The sequence below is a fragment of the Canis lupus genome, chromosome 28, assembly GCF_003254725.2.
Source record: "Canis lupus dingo isolate Sandy chromosome 28, ASM325472v2, whole genome shotgun sequence".
Taxonomy (NCBI): domain Eukaryota; kingdom Metazoa; phylum Chordata; class Mammalia; order Carnivora; family Canidae; genus Canis; species Canis lupus.
Window position 1 is genome coordinate 3,069,008 of NC_064270.1, and position 14,866 is coordinate 3,083,873.

A 14,866-nucleotide genomic window follows, 5' to 3' on the forward strand; every position below is an offset into this window, starting at 1 on the left:
ATGTTCTAGGCTGACACTGGCACACTTGGACCCACTCATATCTCACCTGCAAGGCACATGCCCTGCTAAGACAGGAATGGTTATAAGAGGTAATGCAGGGGATCCTGTTGATGGAACTGTTCTGTATTTTGATTATGGTGGCAGTATCATCAATGGACAGGTGATAATTTGCATAGAATTAAACACAGAGAAACCCATACAAACTGGTGAAAACTAAGTAAGGTCACTAGCTGTATCAGTGTCAGTTTTCTGGCTATGACACTGTATTACAGTGCTGCAAGACATCACCATTGAGGGAAACTGGGGGATGTCTCCATAATATTTCTCACAACTATAAATGAACCTGCCATTATCTTAAAATAAAAATTAAAAACATGCATTGAAAAAAAATAGTACAGTTTGGAGTGTGTTGAATTTAAGCTACTTTAAGGAAGAATCAGATGAAGGCTGGGAGGATCCTCCTCCTTCATTGCCTCTGTCTCCTCTTCAGGTCCCAGGATTCACACTCACCTGCTGGCCTGTCTCCCTAGCACCAGGACCTGAGGACAGTCCTGGGAGGAGAATTCCAAGTGGATCCAGACAAGTGAGGAGTGAGAGTGATTCCAGGGGGCACTCTCCAGAGACCTGGGATATGCATGGGGTTACAGGCTCACAGCTGGGCAGATAGGTCAGGCTTCTGTGTCCGGCAGGAGAACAGCCCCATCTGTTCTCAGATCTTCACTATGTGGACTCCTTTCAGGGTGGGAGAGAGAAAGATTTAGAACTGGGATGAGGACATATTACTCTTATTTAAAACAGCCACAAAATGTCTATCAACGAAAAAAGTATATCATAAAAAATACTTTTAATTGATGGGTTTTTTGTTCTGTTATAGACTCCAACCATATTCGCATTTTCATTTTCCTATTTTAAGGCAGGCATGATCTTGTAACCTTTATTAGTGTTTATCAGGACATTATAATTTTAAGAGCATCTCATGGTCAGATCCACTTGGAAGATACTGACCAAGCTAGCTGCACAGCACCTCCAACTTCTCCATGGTCCAGGGCTTTCCAGGATCCTCAATTCTCAGGTCTCTTTACACTTGCTGTTTTGTGGCAGGCCATGATGGCTGCGGTAGTACTGGACTGGGCCCATGGGGGTGAGCAAACCTATGTTCTTCTCATAGCTCAGTCTTGGAAGGGTAGGATAGATGATTGACTGCAAAATGAGATGGTATCTGGTCTAAAGCTCAGAAATACTGCAACCCTGCTAATGAAAGCATGGCTTCTCCTGTGAAACCTGTTGGTATCGGTGTGTGTGTGTGTGTGTGTGTGTGTGTGTGTACTTTGTTTTGTTCAGGATTATGACATTTCTTCCATGTACCATTCATAAAAGGCAGGATTCAGTGAGATCAGATGCTATTTACCTTCATTAAGAGTTAGCCAGGCTTGATTCCTTTCCTGAGGCTCTCTCCTCTCTCCCTTGCTTAGGGAAAAACATCTCACACTGAGTGTTCCTCTACTGCTGTAAGATACAAACAGAATGCAAACAAGAGTTGGAATCTTGCCTTGAGTGTATTAATATAGACTTACTTCATAACTGCTGTCAATTAAAAACAAAATATTTCCCAGAGGGTCTTACCTCATCATATTGTAAGACAGCAATTTAAAACTGCCCTAGGGGCACCTTCGTGGCTCAGTCAGTTAAGCATCTGCCTTCAGCTCAGGTCATGATCCCGGCGTCCTTGGATTGAGCCCCACATATGGCTCCCTGCTCAGTAGGGAGTCTGCACCCCTCCCCCTGCTCATGCTTGCCAGTGTGCTCTCTTTCTCTCTGAAATAAACAAGTAAAATCTTTTAAATGAATGAATGAATGAATCAATCAATCAATCAGTCTGCCCTAAGGTCAACATCCTAAGCAAAAGCAATCAATCTGAGAAATAAGGAGTAACGCATACTGGAAGCACATGGCACACGTGATATGTGAATATGGATATGAAAATGCCTGTAGCATACACGACTGATGGGTAATTAGAAGGAAAGTTGATTATTGGGAACTTGAGAAGTGGTAGGTTGCCATTTATGTCCAGCAAATTTAAATACCTGGGTTAATACCGAAATGTGGGTTTCTTAGACCTTGATATTTGCTATAAGCAACTATTTCTGCATAACTTGGATCATGTTTTCCTTATGGCTACCTGATCAATCAATTCATTACCTACTGTGCCCCACTTATTAAAATGGGGACTTAAAAATGGGCCCTAAAACTTCGCTCTGAAGACTCTGGAACAACAGAACAAGAGACCAATAGTCTTTGTAGCAAAGAAGTTTCTCAGCTTTTAGTAATACAGGGAAATCTGAAACTCCTTTAGACCTCTAGGACTTTGGGTTTATGACTCTAGAGGAACTACTCTGGGAAGTTAAGGAACTCCAATTTAGGAAAATGTCAGAAGACATGCAACTGCTTTGAGGACATTTTTCTCAGATTAATAGGAGTCATGTCACTAAAGAAGTCTCCTTTACAATTATCCTCCCTTCAGACAACACCAGTGAGGTCACTGCAACAGGTGTCGAATTTTGAGAGTCAAGGCCACAGAGTATACCCTGTCTAAGGAATATTAGTATCAGAAGAGCAAAAAGGGTAGATTCAGTTCAGATCCCTGGGGGTATCAGAACCCAAAACCACGATAAAGGGGCAGAACAGGGGTCAATTAAACATGTAGCCAAGACTTCAAAGCCACAAGAAGACTGACAGAATTGGAACAGATCAGAATGAGAAGGTCCTGAATGAAGTCTCTAAAACAGCATTGCTTGTATTCATTGTAGGGTACATGGGTGCCATGGACTGAACTTTTGTGTTCCCCCAAATTCATATGTTGAAAAGCTACCCCTCCAGGTGATGGTATAAGAAGGTGGGGCTTTTGAGATGGTGGAGCCCTCAGAAATGGGATTCATGTCCCCATGAAAGAGATCCAAGAGCTCTCTGGCCTCTTCCACCAGGTGATGACAGAGAAGTCAGCCATCTGCAAGTCAGAAGCAGCCCCTCACTGGAACTCGACCATGCTGGCACCCTGATCTTGGACTCCCAGCCTTGAGAGCTGGAAGCAGTCAACACGTGCTGTTTATAAGCCACCCAGTCTGGTGCTTTGCAGCCTAGACTGACTAAGACAATGGGCAGGTCAGGATGACTTAAAGGTGTCAGTGCAAGAATGACAAGGCTTGAGAGCTTAGTCTAGGTTCTATGCTTTTTCTCAGAGCTGAGTAGGATCAGACAATTTTAAGTTTGTCTATTCTTTTAATAGCATTTATATTTGCTATGTGACAGGCACTGTGCTGAGCTCTGGATAAACAATAGTAAATAAGGCATAAGCCTTGACCTGAAGGAACTTATAATTTAGTAGTGGAAATTAAAAATGGAAAGACAATGGCAATATGGTGTTTTAAATTCCACAATAGTGGAAAGTTCTGGGTGGAACTGAAGAATCTGACACAGGCAGTCTTGGAAGGGAGAGAGAAATTTTACAGAGGAGATATTGTATAAGGTAATAAATGTGTAGAGTACTTAAAAAAGATGGTCAGGTGAACCAGTGAGGAGTGCATTTTAATGAAAGGGTTAGCATGCACAATAGAAGCTTCCTTAACCAGCTGTTACTCAGCTGCTTCTCTGGATTCCTAGACACTCATCCTCCCTTTGCAAACATGTTGAAGGCATATGCAGAGCTGACTGCTCAGCGGGCTACCCTTGCTCATCCTTTCCTAGCTTGACTTAGTACTCCTCAAGGGTCAGCTTCATTTTTCCCAAATCTGTTTATGATTGCTATGCTTGTTATCAAAGCAGTTTACTTCAAGTAAATGTTATTAAAATTGATGAAATATGATGAGTACAAAGAGTGTAGTTTATATGAAAATTAAATGGTAATGCTTGAAAAAGCTTGCTAAAGCTTTAGCCACTTAAATATAATGCTATTTAATTAGGTGTAGATGAGCAGCTGTAAATTGTTGGAGAAATAAAATAGTAACGTTCCTAGTTCTGGGGAGGGTATTGTGCTGATAAGGAGATAATGAGCAAGCCTTATCTCCTACAGATGCAGAGTGCTTCACAACATCCCAAATGTTTTTTACTCATCATAACACCTTAAAACACTTGTTTTTCCTCCATTGTTCCCATACAGTCTATTGTTCTCATATTCTCATATTCAAATTTGAGAGACATGAGCTATAATAAAGTACATGGGTTTAGGGTCAGGTCTGAGTTCAAGATCCGCTTCTACCACTTGGCAATTTTCTACTCTTAAAACTTCCTTAAGCTCACTCACTTCTGTTTCCTCATGCCTGAAGCAGGAAGAATAATGCCCACTAGGCAGTGTTAAGGAGCAGCTTCAATTATTGCCCAGATGACGTTCTATCATTCATCTGTCACTCTTTGCTAGCACTCTCCTAAGAACTGTACATTTACTATCCAGGAACTGTCACAACAATATAATAAGGTACTATCCCTATTTTACAGATCTGGAAACCAAGACTCATGCTGTTAAATGAGTCACTGGAGGGCACAAGCAAATAAGTTGTAAGAGACAAAACTCAAAGCACCCATCTTTAAGAATGTAACTGCTTTACAACATGAGAAGACTGGCTCACATGCATCCAAAATGCTCCTGGTTGTGATTCCCTGTGGAAGTCCCCTCCTCCATGAGGATGTTCACTCCTGCACAGACATTCCTTTTGTTCTCTTTCATCTTTCCCTGTGTATGGGACACAACCAGAACCCCAGTCCCTTGCCCTCAAAGCAGACAGAAATTTCTGTGATGGCCCTGTACAATGCCGGCAGTGTACAGAAATATGAAGGCAATGTAGGGTCCAGGGAAAATGCATGGTTAAAAAATACAATTAACGAAGTTTAAAGTTAAGCCCATTGCCTTAGTAACTCTGGGATGTCTATGGCCACAGATTGAATTCCTCCAGGACAGGCATCTAGTAGGTTCTATATGGCTATTTGGCTCATGTTTCTCAGGAAGTATCCAACTCTAACAAATATGAGGAGACCAACATGAAAAAAATGAGTTCATTCATGTTCATCCAGTTTGCCTCCTCAGCATAAACTGTTATTCTGAATCCCAAGCTAGGCCACTCTCCTGAGAAATAACTCTCAGAATAAGGCAAATAATGACTGATCAATCACAGGCACTGGCTCATTTAAACTTCATAATCACTGTATGAGGTAGACATCACAATCATCCCTACTTTGTAAATGAAAAGGCAGACACCAAGGGCAAATAGTGACTTCCCAGCACTGGCTGGGATTCAAAGTTCTACCTGGGGCTCTCTCACTACACCTATCTATTCCCTACCTTTCCCCAATCCTACGTGACCCTTAGGAGATCACATCACTAAGCTCAGTGGAATAATTGAGTCTTTAAAATACAGAATTATCAATAAATGCAGTGTGAAATATATGGGTTTTGAAGACACAGAGAGGGCAGCCCAGGTGGCTCAGTGGTTTAGCACTGCCTTCAGCCCAGGGCCTGATCCTAGAGACCCGGGATCAAGTCCCACGGTGGGCTCCCTGCATGGAGCCTGCTTCTCCCTCTGCCTGTGTCTCTGCCTCTCTCTCTCCATGTCTCTCATGAATAAATAAATTTAAAAATCTAGAAAGAAAGAAGAAAGAGAAGAAAGAGAAGAAAAGAAAGAAAGAAAGAAAGAAAGAAAGAAAGAAAGAAAGAAAGAGAAAGAAAGAAAAGAAAGAAAGAAAGGACACAGAGAGAGGCAGAGACATAGGCAGAGGGAGAAGCAGGCTCCTCACAGGGAGCCCAATGTGGGACTCGATTCCAGAACTCCGGGATCATGCCGAGAGCCAAAGACAGACACTCAACCGCTGAGCCATCCAGGAGTCCCCTGGCCATTCTCTGAGTAGCTCCCAGACTATGACATACAGCATCTCAAACAATTTGTGTTTTTCCACAGTAGAACCTCACTTTAAGAGTCTAAGAATTCTGAAATGTAACTAATTCAATGCAAATAAAAGAAAAAAAAAGAAACAAAGAAAACTCAAACTAAATTTTATCAGTTGTCAACGGCATGACATAACGACTTACATAGTTTTTAGTTCTCAATGATGTCATTACAAGTGTTAATTTGATGTTGTGACAATATCTATCAAGAAAGAGTAGAAGAGCCTTGAGGACATTATGCAAAGTGAAATAAGCCAGTCACACAAAAGAATAATACTGTGTGATATGAGGTATCTAGAGTAGGCAAATTCATAGATACAGAACATAGACTGGTGGTCACCAGGGGCTGAAGGGAAGAAGGTATAGGGAGTTGTTTAATGGATACTCAGTGTCAGATTTTACAAGATGACATTTTGGAGGTTTTGTGCACAAGAATGTGAATGATCTCACACTTAACGATGGTTACTATGATAAATTTTATGTTTTACCACATAGGTTTTGTTTTTAAAAGAAAAAAATGAGCAGAAGATGAATATCCTTCACATACTATGCTTCCCCGCATTTTCACTTTCCTATAATTAAGATTACTAGCTAGCCCTGTTTGCTTAGGACAACCTCAATTCACTCTCATCGTCCAGTGCAATTACTCATGGGTTCTTTTCACTCTTAAAAGTGTCATGGGTGATAATCATTATGCTCATTGTATCCAATATGCCTTTGGTAACAAAGAACAACTAGAGAACTTAAAGCTGGTGAGCACATCTTGCCTATCATCAGCATCCACATTCCTTGATTTACTCCTTCATTCATGTGAAATCAGAAGGACCTCTGCTTACCTTGTATCTGTTATCACTCTGGGCCCAACATTTGTGTTCAGGTGACTGTCTTCCCAGATAGACTGGGGGTCCCTCAAGGGCAGGACTGATATCTAATTCATCTAATGTCCCCAGATCCCAGCCCAATGCCTGACACACATCAGATTCCCAGCAGAAATCTGCTGGATCACAAGATGTCCTAGTACCAGCTAAAAGACAACAGTGAAGGAGGACTGGCTTTCATTAGTGTTGAGCCCTCAGAACGGTCTTTCCCCTGTGCCCTTGGGGATGGCCTGTTTGGATGGGCAGACAGAGGGAGGGCAAGCTCCTCAGCTAAATTTCTCTCTTACATATTATCCACTTCCAAGACCCTTGAATGGTCTTTATCTTTCCTATTGATACTTTCTATGTTGTTGTTGTTCTTTGACAAACTTAGAAACATTTCCATCAGTCCTGAAATAGATGCTCACAGCAAGCCAATACATGCTTGATAATGCTTGTCCATGTCCCCCTAATATAAATTACTCATTTATAAATCAGAACTTTAAAACTCTAGTGCAATGGCTCAGCAAGTTGGGCTAATTATCTCAGCTAAGTAGCAGGCTTTGTAAGCCTGGTCTTGGTTTCCTCTTTCCAAGGCAGTGCTGTCCTCAAGGTGAGTTTCAGGGAGTCACCTCCTCAGATGCTGCACATTCATCTCCAAGTGTTGGGTTGAATTACACCCTTCTTTGGGTGTTGTTTGGACCTCTTCTAATTTCTAGTGACCTGTGGCCATTTAGGAACTCAGGGATGGCATCTCTATCTTCCAAGTTGATTAAGGTCTCTGATTCCAGGAAAGCATGGAGCTTAACATGCTCCAGTCCTCTGCTTACTTCCTCTTCCCTCTTCTCTTCTTCAGCGCAGCAGATTTGAGGGCTCAAGAATCCAGGACAATGGGAGGAGAGGCCTAGAGAGGAGCACTAAGTAAATGTTAATGAACCAGCAGGTTCAGATCAGAGTGTCTTTTAGGGATTTCAGAATTGTTTTGATAAATTAAGCCCAACATCTGGATGGCATTTCGATTAAGAACCATCAAGACTACCTACTTATCCCTTGGCCAGTCTTGCCCAGAGTGCATCCTTTTCATTAGTCTTTTAAAAACAACTTTGGTTTTACTTATCCTCTCTAGTGTATTTTTTTCCTATTTTATTACTTTCTGTTTCCATCTTATGTTCTTCCTCCTTCAAATGTTAACATCTTAATATGCGTCTTAGTTGTTAATTTACAACTTTGTGTGGAGCGTTTTTTCCTTTTCCTGCTGATTGTCAGATTCATTGGGGTTCTTCTTTTGACACAGTGCCCTGTGTGTCTTGTGTGCAATTGGATAATGACTAATAGATGAGACAATTATCTTTCAGGAGGGCTCTGCTTAAGGAAGGAGATAAGATAGTACATGATATGTGTTCAATTAATAACACAATAGAACTGACTCTAAGATTTCATAGGAATGCTTATCAGTGACAGTTCCAGGGAGGAGGGCAGAGCAAAGAGTCTGTCTCTGTGGACAGGCTGAATCTGAATGGACTCAGAGAAGTTGGAGGGAAGGCCAGTGGAGGCACCTTCATAAGCCCACCATGAGCCCCATTCAGGCCCTACCACCTCTGTCCAGGGGAAGACCTCTCCCAATGTGAGGAGACTATGGGGCAAAAGGCCTGGGAAAGGAGCCAAGAACACATTGCAGAGGATCAGTGGTGGGCATGGGGGCATTCTGACACCCAAGAGCAGTGTCTGCATGCAGAGAGGCATCCTTGAAACATCTGGGCAGCAACACGATGAGCAGAGTGAGGTTAGAGAGAGACAGCTTGACTTGGAGACACTGGAAGCAGAGGGACCAGCAGGGAATGAACCATGGGCAAGATCACAAGTAAGATGACAGAATGGGAGGATGTGGACTGAGTGACTTCCCACCTGAGTTTCTGGAGGTGGGAGGGCCAGGGGGTGCAAGTATGTTCCATGTACACAGTTCCTCCAGTTTAGACATGGATAGGTCCATTTAACAAAGCATCTTCATGACAAAGTTATAAGTCCAACCTTAGACAGGAGATGGAAGCGAGACCGTATACAAGAAGTGGCACCCAGGGAAACTGCACCCTAGTCTTTGGGGGATGCAAGTCTCTGCTTTCTCTAACACATCCCACCTCCTTTCCAGGCCTTCCTTCACTCAGGTCACTTTTGATCATATCACCTTATTTCCATCAGAGCATTTCTTATGACCTGGAATTCTTTTCCTTGACCACTAGCTTATTGTCTCTCTCTCTCAACTACAATATGGCTACTCAAAAGCTATCCTCTGAACCCCCAGTGCCAATGATATTATAATACAGCTGGCATAGAAGGGGCTTCATGTATGTTGGTTGAAATGAAACAACACACCGTCACCCTGGCATCTTCATCCGTCACTTAAGAGTGAGAGTGTCACTCTCAAGAGGAACTACAGTGGGATAGAAGGCCAGGCCCATTCTTCGATCAGCCACATGGATTCTCACACAACTTACCAGCCCTGTGGTTCTAGGGCTCCCAGCTCTTACTTCTGAAAAGTGGGAATTCTAACTTACAAGGCTATTGTGACAATAAGACAAAGCATGTGAAGTGCCCAGCCACACACAGATGGTCAGTGAACAATTGCTGCTATGATCATACCTGATGACCTCACAGGGTCCTTTGTCTGTTTTGTTGTTTTGTTCTATTTATTCAATTTTTCTTAAAGGAAATTGACCCAGGTCACTCAGGACATCAGAGCTGATGATGTCAGGGATACTAGAGGTGGAAGGGAGAGCAGAGACCTGGGTTCCCTGGAGCCCCTGGATGAGAGGAACTACTCCTCCTGCCTCAAGAGACCTTGTCCAAGGCTGCAGAAAAACTCCTGTGGCACCCCAGTCTCCAGGCAGAGAGTGAAGAGTTTTAAGGTTACAAAGGAATAGGTTTAGACCTTGAGAAGCTTCTTAGATTTTTCAGACCTGCCCCAATAGTATGAGTCAAAATTTCCCAGTAAGAGCCTAATAGTTATTACTCAGGAGAGAAGATGTAGAAAAAGGAGAATTTTGACCTCACAACTGCTGAACAAGATCCATAACTTCATAAAAATTTATCCCCACCCTCGGCCTTTAGGAAACACTCTCCCCTCCTGATTCTGCAGTTTCATTTTCCCCTGGTTGTCTTCTTCCTCTTCTGGGGTCCACCTCAAGGTCTCTGTGGGCCCTCCTTCTCCTACCCCAAAGAAGCCCTGGTTCCTGTCTATAGCCTTAGTGATTTCTTTCTCCCGGGGCACCCCCATCCCCACAGCATCATCAACTTACCCACGATTATTGACATGTCCCCCTCACTTGTCCCACCTCTCTGCTTCAGACCCACATCACATGCCTGACCACCTGCACAGCCCCTCCATTTGGTGGCTCTAAGCATCTCAAGCTCAATATGCCTCACCCCCCCAAATCTGCTCATCATGTTTCTCTGAAGGCCAGTCTCCAGGTTCTTCAGTTCTGCATGGCTTCTCCACTCCCCAGGAGAAGACAGCAGACAGGAGCTCAGACTTGGCCTTTCCATCCCCAGACCACACACAGTCAGTCATGTGGTCTGGTGGATTTCATCTCTGTTTACCACTCTTCTCCATCTTTTTCATCTTCTCCACACCCCTGCCCATTCAGGCTCTGCCACCTTTGTCCTGGTATCTGAAGAACCTCTGACTCATGTCCCAACCATAGGTCAGCCCTTTCCATCTGTTCTCCATGCTGCCATCAGCACCATCTTTCCAAATGCACCAAATGCAAACCAGATAGATTGCATAACCCACTCCCCCTTAGCATCCTGTAGGACTCCATTTGATGAAGTTGAGTTGAGGTCAAGAAAGTGGCTACTCCTTGAGGTGGGGCAGCAATGACTGTGAGGGGTAGGAAGGAGTCCTATGCAGATCTGGAAATGTTCTATATTATGATCCAGGTGATGGTTACCTGGATAAATAGGTCAACATTCATCAAGCACGAACTGAGCATTTGTATACTTTACTATATGTTAATGATATGTCAAAAAATAAAAGCAGAAAATATATAAATCTATACAATCTATGGAAAGGGGAAAAAATTTAATACCCTATCAGGGCTTTCAAATCTCTTTTAGAATGAAACCAAATATTTCAACATGGTCTGTGTTTAGGATGCCACTTATCTTGGCTGTTCTGGCAGTCTTGACTTGTGCCTAAGGTCCTGGTATAATTACTGATGTGACCAAATTTGTATGATCAATTATATGGCCATCTCCCTCCTGCCTCTGGGCTTCCCTTGCTGTTCCTCTTTACCCAGTTAACAACTCACTCCTCAGATCCCAGCTAAAACATTATTTTCTCTGAAATGTTCTCTTACTTAGCTCCAAATCAGTCTAAGGATGGTCCCTTTGTTGACTACACCAACAATGACCTGTATTTTCTCCACCCCCATCCAAGTCAGTTGGCAAATTAGGATGGCAATATGACCATCCTTGTAGTTTTGACATTTATTTAGATGTATTCATCTTCTTCTATTTAGGATCAGGAAATATAAACCTCTCATTTTACGGGCCAGGGGCCTGGGATTCAAAGATATTAAGTAGCTCCTCCAAAGTCACCCTGTCAATTATCACCAGAACCAGGACCAGAACCCATGAGCACCCTGATTCAGGGTCCAGACTCCACAAGTTACTGTAGTGATTAGACTTTGGAACTTTGGGGATATGGTTCTGAATATAATTCCTTGGGACTGGCACAACAATTCAGAAAGTATAGAAGATTTAATTTAATGTCTTTGATCCTATTGGCTATCCTGGAAGTTTACCCTTTCAAAAAGCCCTTGAATGAACAAAACTGTTAGCTGAAGCTTTAGGTACCAGGCCTTTCCTGTTGGGGTATAGTCTAGAAGTTAAAGTGTTTATTACTGTCTGTTTATTACTAAGTGTGCATTCATCCAGTATTAATCCATTAACACAGGTGGCTAGCCCACCTATACACTGGCATCCTATGCAGATAGCAATCACTAGAATGGGCTAAAGGCAGGAAGCTGAGGCTCGGGTCACACTATCCAGACCAGTTCCAGCTCCATTCCTCCTGAATGTGTATGACCTTATCTAACCTCTTTAGAACTGAGTTTCTCATCTGAAAGTCTGGGAAATATTCATGCCTACTCATAAGATTGTTTAAATGACAGAATAAAATAATCTGTACAAAATGCTTCTCATGCTGTAAGCACTAGTAAGTCCCAGTTCTTCCTCTTCTCCTTCCCCTCCCCCTCCTTCACCACTCCTTCCTCTTTCTTTTGTCCTTCTCCTTTTCTTCTTCTTCCTTTTCCTCTCCTTCTTCTAATGATGTCTAAACAATAAAACCACATCTTCTTAGGATGAAGATTCTTTTCTATTGGCCCAGGAAAGCTACAGTGTGTGAGCCACAAAGTGGTAGGCATGGGAGATGAGGTCATTTTTTATATTATACCATCCACTTGATCTATCTTACTGCTTGAGATGTTCTTAGGCCTGGCTTAAGTTTTTTTGCATCCTTTCTAAAAGGTAGGTGCTAGAACTAAAACATCAAGATGTGGTTGTCCAGAGCAGAAAAGACAACCCCACCATCCACCTGCCCAGGAGCCACACTAGTCTTCCTATAGAGTAGCCTAAATAGCATGCTTTGAGGTCACGAGGTCATTGGTTGACTCAAACTGAACCTTTTGAAAACCTATTTAATAATATGAATTCTTCCAAAATTCCAAGTAGAGGGCAAGGCTGCAGAGGTCAGGTTGTGACCTTCTGAGAGGGAGAAGTTCAAAAGCAGTTCCTCTGGCAAATATTTGCCTGATTTGGTCTGTTACCACAAATCTTGCTTTGTTTATCTGGAGATCACATAGCCTTTCAAGTTTACATCTAACTGGCAGCTGCAGGCCCTGGCAACCACATAGCTGGGCAGATGTTAGAAATCTGAGCTGAGCTGCAGCAGCTGGAATGGCCAAGTGGGTTCCCCAGAGCCAAGGTCTGGGAAAGAAGTACACAAATGACTTTGGGAACACCATCTTTCTAGAAGACGAGAAGCCCAGTCTCTGGTGAGTAGCCCTATTGTTGCCCACTGTGTCTGGATCACAGTAACTGTTTATACAGGAAGGTCATGTCATTGACCACCTGCAGGACAGCAGGCCCCAGAGCTATTTTGCTGGCAAGTAGGTGGAGTTTTCAAGTCAGCATCACTATTGAGACATTTTGCAAACTTTCTAGCCAGAAAGCAATAGATCTGAGTTTCTGACCTATATTATTTTCTTCTCTTTTTTAAAGAAATTCCATTTATATATATATATATATATATATATATATATATATATATATATATTTTTTTTTTTTTTTGGTTAATCAAACCTAATAGCAATACATTTCCTCGGTTCTTATTTGTCCAAAAGTCTTATTTCTCCTTCACTTTTGGAGGATAATTTTATAGGGCACAGAATTCTAGGTTGGTAAGTTTTTCTCTCAATACTTCAAATAATTCACATCCTTTTCTTCTTGCTTGCATGGTTTCTGATGAGAAGTAAAGTACAATGTTATCTTCGTCCATCTGTAATAAGGTGATTTTTCCTCTGGCTTCTTTCAGGATTTTTTCTGTATTTGATTGTCCATAGTTTGAAAATGATATGTCTAGGTGTAGGATTTGGGGGGTTCTTTGGGGGGAGGAGGATGGTTTGGGATTTTTGTTGTTATTATTGTTGTTTTAGGATTTATCCTTTCTGGTGTTCTATGAAATTCTTGGATCTGTGGTTTGGTAGCTGAGGTTACTTTGGAGGAGATCTCATTTATTATTGTTTCAAATATTTCCTCCTTATTTCTCTTTCTTCTCTCATAATGCCATTATTCATATATTATACATTTTATAGATGTCCCACACCTTCATTTTGTCCCACCAGTCTTTATTCTCTTTGATTTTGTTTGTTTTTTGTTTTGTTTTGGAGTTTTTTGGGGTTTTTTAATTGTTTGGGTTTGTGTTTTTGTTTTTGTTTTTGTTTTTTGAGGATTCTACTCTATGTCCTCCAGCACAGAAATTCTTTCTTCAGCCATGTCCAAGCTACTAATAAACCCATCAAAAACATTTTTTTCATGTCTGTTACAGCGTTTTTGACCTCTAATCTTTCCTTTTGGTTCTTAGGATTTCCACCTCTCTGCTTACATTGCCCATCTGTTCTTGCAAGCTATCTACTTTATCTACTAAAGCCCTTAGAAAACTAATCATGGTTGTTTTAAATTCCCACTCCAATAATTCCAATATCACTGTCATATTTGGTTCTAGTGTCATGGAGGGGAAGTATCCTATCGTCCTATAATTAGGTGTCTGCCTTTTAGTAAACCTATGCCTCTGGACTGTGAACTTCACAATTGTTTCTCCATGTTTTTACCCACTTAGGTGGGACAGGATGGCTAAAGTGGGCTGGAGTTAGGTATTTCTTTTCTCTAGGTCAGTTAGGTTTGATAATATCTCAGCAGGTCAGATTCTGGTTAACTAGTTTCCCCTGAGGTCAAGCATTGTCAAAAACAGAGTGCTATGATTCCTTTTCCTCTTCTCCTGCCAGAAGCATGAGCAGATTTTTCTCTGATATTTATGGTGGGCACCTGGTCATTGTGGAAGCCCCATTATAAATGGGTACCCCTAGAATTTTTAACTCTCATACATGTCTGCTCTCAGCCTCTAGCAATTCAACTACTGTTCTGATTTTCCTATCCCACCACTGGTTCTCAGGCAGTTTCCTCTCGTGAGTCTTTGGTAAGCTGTGACTTCCTATATTTGCCTGTCTTTCCAATCTTAAAAGCTGTGGTTTGCCCTGTGTTCTTCCCTCTCTTATAGATCCAAGAAGAGTTGCTGAATTTTTAGTCTATTCAGCACTTTTTCCCTCCATCTATTATTGATTTCAATGCATACCTTGAGGGGAAAACCACCAAGAGTTGGGCTTATTTTACGTGGTTCACTTCTCTCACGAATTTCTGCCACTTAATTCGTAGCTATGTTGGTATCTCTTCAATGCCTTCAAAATATGTTTATTTTGCATTATATCTGGATTTAAAAATTTTTCTTGGCAAAAGAGTCCGTCTACTT

General features: G+C 41.9%; 1 long non-coding RNA gene across 1 annotated transcript in view; it reads left to right on the forward strand.

The window, feature by feature from the left end:
- Positions 1–488: 488 nt before the first annotated feature.
- Positions 489–14,866, forward strand: part of LOC112672576 (uncharacterized) — a 58,709-nt gene continuing 44,331 nt past the window's right edge. Inside the window, exon 1 of the long non-coding RNA XR_004810275.2 lies at positions 489–583. This is a non-coding gene — a long non-coding RNA (uncharacterized LOC112672576). The remainder of the gene's footprint in view (positions 584–14,866) is intronic.